This window comes from Physcomitrium patens, chromosome 4 (genome assembly GCF_059467195.1).
Source record: "Physcomitrium patens ecotype Gransden chromosome 4, ASM5946719v1, whole genome shotgun sequence".
Taxonomy (NCBI): domain Eukaryota; kingdom Viridiplantae; phylum Streptophyta; class Bryopsida; order Funariales; family Funariaceae; genus Physcomitrium; species Physcomitrium patens.
Window position 1 is genome coordinate 11,885,080 of NC_143413.1, and position 9,267 is coordinate 11,894,346.

Genomic DNA, 9,267 nt, shown 5'->3' on the forward strand with positions numbered 1-9,267 from the left:
GTTTCGGATTTGGTTAGGATTTGATTTAGGATTTGGATTAGGGTTTGAATTAGGGTTTAGGATTTGGTTAGGATTTGACTTAAGGTTTAGGATTTATTAGGGTTTAAGATTTAATTAGATTTGGTCTAAAGTTTGAGTGAAATTCAATAGGATTTTAACTAGAATTAAATTAAGGTTGAATTGACATATATTTGAGTAATATTTGTGATCACTCTAATATTTCTTTAAGAATTTTATTGTTTGTTTGAAATTTCTTTGAGTTGTTTTGAATTGATTCCGTTTGTTTACCATTATTAAAGTCTAATTAGAGCATTGTTAGTATTCTATTAGAATTAGGATTTTGTTATCACAATTTCTATTCTTTCTTCTACAACCAGGTATCCGGAGCATTCTCAAGCAAGACTTCACACATTACGACAACATATCATACTAGAATATCTCGAATCAATTGCAGCGAATTGTGCTATGTGAAAAATTCATATTGTCAAGTTCTGGCAAAAAATTATTGATGAGGCTTCTCACTTTTACCGCTTTTGTAGATAACCCGTATCAAAGTAGAATCCAATTAATAGTATCTTTGATACACTCTTAGAATATATACTAAGTTCAATAATTTTGTCGAGGCGCAGAGCCCTAAATAATAACCATACTACCACACTACACATTTGAATTTATTCCAATATGATTTTGAGGGAACACCTTATTCAGCTATAAAAATGTAAGCTTCTTTAAAGTTCAACCAGAAGAGGCAGTAATTGTAATAAACATACCCTACATTTGGTTACATTTTCAAACTGTTTCAATTTTTCTTAATGCCAATTCTTCGCAAGTACGGTCCAACGTCTTAATAATATAAAATAGTCACATTTCACTTTATCTTTTTCATTAGATAAATTAATCAAACTGATGGCCACATACCTAGGAATACCATGATTTTTGCAGCTTGTGCAATTAGTGTTAAAGTAAAAATAAAAATATTACCTTGTATAAGATATTACCTTAAGTAAGTTACTAGTGGTCAAAGGTTTGACTCTTGGTATATAATAAGGACATCCAATGGATATAGGACGAAGTCATGGACCAAGAGTCAAAGTTAAAAGGATAAAGTATTAACAAGGGAATATCCAAAGACTAAGTATGAGTCATTAGTATGTGTCATAGAATACCCTCGAAGTTCGTGAGATGCCAAAGGATCCTAAGAGCATGTGTGTAAGACATAAGAGTAATTAGTATTAGATATAGGATACTCTTGAGACTCAAGAGATGCCAAAAAGATCCTAGGACCATGTGTATAAAAGTCAAAGAGTGGACATTGTCTTTTAGGGCAGAAACTACCACCTATAAGTAATGGGTGTTGGAAGTGAGAGACATCTTACTCCATACTCTCTTTGTGTGCAACCTTGCTGATGCTAAGTGTTGTGTCTTCTAAGTACTTGTTTTCTTAATAGGTTATGGGCCCACTCACCTTTACTTGTGAGTTTTGAAGTACTTTGAAGTCTTTCTTGTTGTAAGGAGTAGATCTTATGGTTATTGCTAAAGTTTGAGTTTGTTATCTTCTAATCTTTTTTATGCATCTAGTTGTTGATGTAATTTTGCTCTTATTTATTGTTAAGTACACTTATAGTCTTTGTTATTATTAGACTCCATATAATAATGTTTTAGGACTCTAATGTTATATTTCTTTGCTGAGATTTATCATTGGTGTTCTAACTTTGTGCTTTCATGTATTTAACTTCTTAAGAGATTGTCTTATTTTCACAAGAAGTTTTTTTTGTGAGGTTAGAAGTATTTTGTGACAAAAGAGGGATGATTGAAGAGTAGCAAAGCTTATACAAGAGATTCAGATAGAGTGTAAGACTTATGAGAAGTCTTATATGTGAAGTTGAGAGTAATATAAGAGTAAAATTACTTGTTTACTTACAAAGAGGGCATTCTGGGTTTCTAAAGTAGCAACACCTTCTTGTTGATTTTGCGAGTTTTATATCTTCTTTTCTTGATTTTCTTTCACACATGTCTTCCTTAGACATGTCTTCAAGTGAAGGTGAGAGCTTGAGAGTGATTGAGAAGTTTAGGGGTCACAACTTTTACCATTGGAAGAAAAAAATGGAACTTTTGTTGGCTTCATTTGACCTTTGGGATATTATTGATGAAAGTGAAGACCCTCCAAGTGACAATGTTGATATCAAAGTGAAGAAAGAGTACAAACGTCGTGAAAGGAAGGCTTTTGGGATGATTGCAACAAACCTTGATGATGCCAATTTTTCACATGTTATAGCTTGCAATGGACCAGCGGAAGCATGGAAGACTCTTTACAACACCTATGAGAGTAGAAACCTTGCCAACATCATTTGGACAAGGAGGAAATTCTTGACAGTAAAGATGGAAGAAGGAGATGGCCTCATGGCTCATGTTAATAAGGTAAAAGCATTTGTTAATCAACTAGCAATTGTTGACAAACCAATTGATGATAAGGACATTGTGTTGACATTGCTCATGAGCCTTCCCGAATCCTACAACTACCTCATTGTGGCATTGGAGTCCATCAACATGAAGGAGCTTACTATGAACATGAAGGAACTTACTATGAACTATGTTACGTCAAGACTTACCCATGAAGTGACCAAGAGGAAAGAAAATGAGCTTGGAAGTGATGATTCGGCTCTATTTTCAAGACAAGACAAAGGTAGTTATTTTCACCAATGTGATAATTCAAAAAGAAATATGAGGAATTGCTATATTTATGGAAAACTAGGTTATTTTGTTAGAAATTACCACAAGGCCAAGAAAGGAGATAGGGAGAATATAAACAATGCTAGTGATAGTTTTGGTAGAGATGAGTATGCTTTCATGGCAAAAGAAGGAGCCTCCGTGGCTGCCATGTCAAAGTGGATTATAGATTCAGGTGCTACTAAGCACATGACACCATACAAGTGTTCATTTGACACTTATGAAGAAATTCCAGCAACAAAAGTGTAGTTGGGAGACAATGGCATGGTACAAGCCATTGGAATTGGCTCCATTATAGTAGAGATTGTTGTGAAGGACCAAATGAAGAGGATCAGATTGAAAGAAGTCCTACATGTGCCAAAAATAAAGAAGAATCTTTCTTCGGTGAGCAAATTTGTATCATATGGTTGTAAGGTTCAATTTGACATGAATGGATGTTTTGTCAAGACATTGGATGGCCAACATGTTGCCAAAAGCCTTAGAGATGGAAATCTCTACTTCATCAATTGCAAAAAGATGAATGGAGTTGAAGTGGCGGTATTTGCAGATTTTCCATAAGATCAAGACAAGTTTGGAATTTGGCATCAACGACTTCGTCATTTGAATGTCAAATGCATGAAGGAGCTCCAATCCATGGTAAGTGGCTTGGATGTTGGTCAATTCAACCACAATGCCATGACACTTGCTTGTGAAGGATGTATACAAGGCAAACAACAAAAGGCTTCATTTCCAAGTGGAGTTGTAATACGTGCAACAAAATTGTTAGAGATTGTGTACTTAGATGTTTGTGGACCAATGAAGACACCATCAATTAGAGGAGCAAGGTACTTTGTTATATTCATTGATGATTTCTTAAGAAAGGTGTGGATTTACATCATTAAAGCTAAGAGTGAATGTTTATCAAAGTTCAAGGAATTTAAGGCTCTTGTAGAGAAACAATGTGAATACAAGATCAAAGTGTTGAAAACGAACAATGGAGGCGAATACATGTCAAAGCATTTTGATGACTTCATGAAGATTCAAGGTATTGTAAGACAAACCTCTACTCCTTACACTCCTCAACAAAATGGAGTTGCTGAAAGAGTAAATCGTACCATTGTGGAGATGGCAAAGAGTATGCTTCATATACAAAACCTTGAGCATGAGTATTGGGCGGAAGCTGTGGTAAATGTGGTGTACACAAGGAATAGGTGCCCTACAAGTGCACTTACATCAATGACTCCACAAAAAGCTTAAAATGGAAAGAAACCTTGTGTTTCACACATGAGGATTTTTGGATGCATTGCTTATGCAAAGGTATCAGATTGTATGAGGTCCAAACTTGATGCAAAAGGTACAAAATGTGTATTTGTTGGATATTGTGAAGGTACCAAAGCATATAGGCTAATATGTTTAGAAACCAAGAAGATCATCAAAAGTCGTGATATAGAGTTTTTGGAGCATAAGAATACTTTTGAGCACTTAGAAGAGTGTCCAAGTAGAAGTAAAGGTGTGTTTGTGGACACATCTTCAAGTTCAGCAAAGAAAGAAGAAGAAGAACAAGATGATGATGATGACAATGAGGATGGAGGAAATAGAAGTCAAGATCAAGTGTAAAAGAAGGTAAATCATAGTATGCCTTTAATTGTTAGAACCAACAATGAAGACAATGAAGATATTGAAGGTTATGGTGATGATGAAGAATATCAACCTTTGAGTGAGAAAAGTCAAACATTGAGGAAGAAGAAGGATGGAATGCAAGAAGAAGGGTCTTCTTCAAATGAAAAGAGATGTCTTTTGAGAGAAAAAAAATCACGTGGTGAATGGTGGAAGAACCACATCTTTCTTCAAGTAAGTGAAGAACATGCGAATATTATACTTCTTGTTGATCCATTGAGTTTATGTGATGCAATGAAGTCCACGGATGCGTTGAAGTGGGAGAATGCTATGGAAGAAGAATACAAATCACTCATGGACAATGGAATATGGGAATTGACTCAACTTCCACCAAATCGATCTTCAATTGGTTATAAGTGGGTGTTTAGAACCAAAAGGAATGCAATGGACTATATTGTGAGATACAAGTGTAGATTGGTTGTCAAAGGCTACTCACAAGTTGCTGGTGTAGATTTCAATGAGACATTTGCTCCCGTGGCCAAATTCACCACTATTAGAATCATTGTGGCAATTAGGACAGCAATGGATTTGGAGATGCATCAAATAGATGTGAAGATGGCTTTCTTGAATGGAAGTTTGAAAGAAGACATCTACATGAATCAACCTCAAGGATTTGTTGAAGAAGGCAAACAACACCTTGTTTGTAAGTTGAAGAAATCCTTGTATGGGCTAAAGCAATCACCAAGGAGATGGTACCAATGCATTGATACATTCTTTGTGAGGGAAGGATTTATAAGGAGTGAGGTTGATCATTCCTTATATGTCATGTAATCAAATAAGTTCATATTGATTGTCATCCTCTATGTTGATGATTTGATCATCTTAACCAATACATTGAAGATGATAGATTGTCATGGACATACTCATGTAAGCTAATAATTACATATATAAATAGGTAGAAGTAAATAAAAGTAGGAAAAAGTAAGTTAATTCTATAGTATTTAATATGAAAGCTTCTTAAAAGCTTTATAGACGGTGCTTTGACTTCATAGGTGTCTTTAATTGACTTTTTGGATTAGAAACGTGGTCAACAAGTTGGCCATGTGCCACACATGTTGTTAGCTTGAAGATCAAGCTTACTATGTTACCCACACGTAGAAAAACTTGCCTTGTAAGTCATGGCATGTGTCCTACAAAGTCAACACATATTGGAGGTCCTATAGAACATCGCCAAGTAGCCCCTAATTAGATAGTATATATAGAGACAAGAGTGAAGCCCTCTTCACTGTTGTTAATTCTTTTCTTGCTTCTAATCTAGTTTCAAGGGTCTCTAGTCTTCTTATCTTTTGGCAATAGCCATTCCAGTTTCTCTTTCAATATACATACTCATTTATTTATATTTTGTTACCTTTCTTTGAGTGAAGGCTCACTTGTCTGAATTTCTTTTTTATCGAGTTCTTGTCCTTGATAGATTGACAAGAGTACACCTACAATATGAGAGCTTTGTCTAATCTTGATTAAGAGTGGGTTATCCCTTTTTTTATATAAGATATAAGTATATTAGAAGTTGCGGATTACCCTCTTTTAAGCTCATATTGTCCTTAGTATTTTTTTTGTTCTCAAGTCCTCTCTTCTATTTGTCTTAAGCGATATTAGACATCTTCTCTTTTCTAAGTGTTATCATAGCAGAACTTGTTGAAATGAAGAGTGCAATGGCATAAATGCAAGAGCAATTGAGAGAGTTAATGCTTACGATGCATCAACTCAATTTACCACCACAAGGAGCAATAAGATTGGCAGGAAGTGAAGATATAGAAATGGTTGGAGTTGCATCAATATCTGCACCAAATCATGTCCTTTCTCCTATGGTGGAATGCCCTTCCAGTATTAGAGAACCAAGAATTATCCTACCCAAGAAGTTTGATGGTACTAGATCCAAGTTTCGAGGATTTATCAATCAAGTATAACTTGTGATTGAACTTCAATCCCAAAGTTATCCAACTCCATGATCACAAGTTAGATTCATTGGTACGCTTCTTTCAGGTTCAGCACTATCGTGGTTTTCATCTTTTCTTGAATGATGAGATCTAATATTAGATAATCTAGAGGCTTTTCTAATGAAGTTTTGATCCATGTATGGAGAACATGATGTAATTCATGTTACAACCAATAAGATCCGTATTTTATGACAAGGTAATCGATCAGTAATGTTATACGCTTCATAATTTTGACAACTTATAATTGATATCAAGTGGAATGATGCTGCACTTATTAGCAAATTTTTCTACGGATTACAATATGAGGTAAAAAAATTAATGCTCAACTTACCTAATCCTCAAACATTGAATCAAGCAATTGATTTTCTTGTGAAGTGCGACAATTGCCTTTTTGAATTCCAATCTGAGAATTATACAAGTAAACCTCAACGTTACTATAATTCAATGGCAACACCAACATCTCTTCAACACATATATTCAGAAGTAGAGGATATGCAAATTGATGCAGTACGTTTCAAACCTCTTACTGAGCAAAAAAAGACTCGTCGTCGTCAAGAAGGATTATGTTTATATTATGGAGAACTAAAGCATACTGCTCAACATTGTCCAAAGAAACGACGTAATCACAAAATGTGGAGTATGGCTGTGAAAGAAGACAATATGTCAGAAAATGAGTTTGTCCAAGTACAATAGGGATTGTGCGGCTGGAATCTTGTACAACATCTAGTAAAGGTCTTATTTTCTCCTCAGAGCCCTCTCCTTGTTTTACATTAAATATTATTTTAGGACCTAAATATTATAAAGCCTCTGCCTTGTTAGATTCGAGAGCCTCGGCGGGTTTCTTAGATGAAGAATTTACTAAAAGACATAACATATCTTTAGTAAAGAAAACTAAACCTATTCATGTAGAAGTCATTGATGGTTGTCTACTGTCTTCTGGGGATATTACTCATAAAATCCTTCCTATAGAAGTAATAATCAATGGCCATAATAGCTTTGTAGTATTTAATATCATTAGATCTCCTTCTAATCCAGTCATTTTAGATTTATCGTGGTTAAAAAAATACAATCCTCAAATAGATTAGATTTCTCGAACTCTTACTTTCTCTAAAAGTATAACTAACAGTGTAGTTAATCAAGTAGAGAATCACAAGTCCAATTCAATTAAATCCGTATTTATAGGTGTAAAAGCTTTCTTGCATGCTGCTATGAAAGAATCACCATATATTATTTATGCCACACCTGTTGTCACGGACATACATATAATTACCTATATGAATAGATAAAAGTATGTAAAAGTAGATAAAAGTAGGTTAATTGTGTAATATCTTCTAGAGAAGCTTCTTAGAAGCTTCATAGACGCTGCTTTGACTTTATAGGAGTCTATAGTTGACTTTTAGGTTAGAAACTTGGTCAACAAGTTAGCCATGTGCCACACATGTTGGAAGCTTAAAGAACAAGCTAACTACGTGGTCCATCCATAGAAAACTTGCCTTGCAAGCAAAGGCATGTGGCCTAGAAAGTCAACATATATTGGAGGTCTTATAGAACATCGCCACGTGGCTTCTAGTTAGATAGTATATATAGAGGCAAGAGTGAAGCCCTCTTCACTCTTGTCAACTCCTTTCTTGCTTCTAGTCTAAGTTTCAAGGGTCTCTAGTTTTCTTGTATTTTGGCAATAGCCATTCCAGTTTCTTTCTTAATATACATATTTCTATTTTGTCCTATTTCTTTTTGAGAAAAGTCTCACTTACTCTTTAGCTTTCATCGAGTTCTTGTCCTTGACAGATTGACAAGAGTACACTTACAATATCAGAGCTTTGTCTTTTCTTGATTAAGAGTGGATTACCCCTTTTTCTTGATAAGACATAAGCGCATTAGAAGTTGCGGATTACCCTCTTTTAAACTGATATTGTTCTTAGTATTTTCTTTGTTATCAATTCCTCTCTTCTATTTGTTTTGAGCGTTATTAGACATCTTCTCTTTTCTAAGTGCTACTATGGCAGAGCTTGTTGAAATGAAGAGTGCAATGGCACAGATGCAAGAGCAATTGAGGGAGTTAATGCTTGCGATGCATCAACTCAATTTACCACCACAAGGAGCAACAAGAATGGTAGGAAGTGAAGATATAGAGATGATTGGGGCTGCTTCAACATCTACACCAAACCATGTCCCTTCTCCCAGAATGGAACACCCTTCGAGTGTTAGAGAACCGAGAGTTGCCTTGCCCGAGAAGTTTGATGGTACCAGATCCAAGTTTCGAGGATTCATCAATCAGGTCCAACTAGTAATTGAACTTCAACCCCAGAGCTATCCAACTCCAGGGTCACAAGTTAGATTCATTGGTACACTCCTTTCAGGTTCAGCATTGTCATGGTTTTCATCTTTTCTTGAACGACGAGATCCAATATTGGATAATCTGGAGGCTTTTTTGGCGGAGTTTCGATCCATGTTTGGAGAACATGATGCAATTCGTGTTGCAACCAACAAGATCCGTATTTTGCGACAAGGCAATCGATCAGTAACATTATATGCTTCGCAATTTCGACAACTTGCAACTGATATCAAGTGGGATGATGCCGCACTTGTGAGTCAATTTCTCTACGGATTACAATATGAGGTAAAGAAATTGATGCTTAATTTACCTGATCCTCAAACATTGAGTCAAGCAATTGACTTTGCTGTGAAGTGCGACAATCGACTTTTTGAATTTCGATCCGAGAGTCGTACAAGTGGGCCTCAACGTTACTACAATTCAATGGCAACACCGACGTCTCCTCAACACATACCTTCGGAAGTAGAGGATATGCAAATTGATGCGGTACGTTTCAAACCTCTTACTGAGCAAGAAAAGTCTCGTCGTCGACAAGGAGGATTGTGCTTATATTGTGGAGAACCTAAGCACACTGCTCAACATTGTCCAAAGAAGCGACGTAACTACAAAATG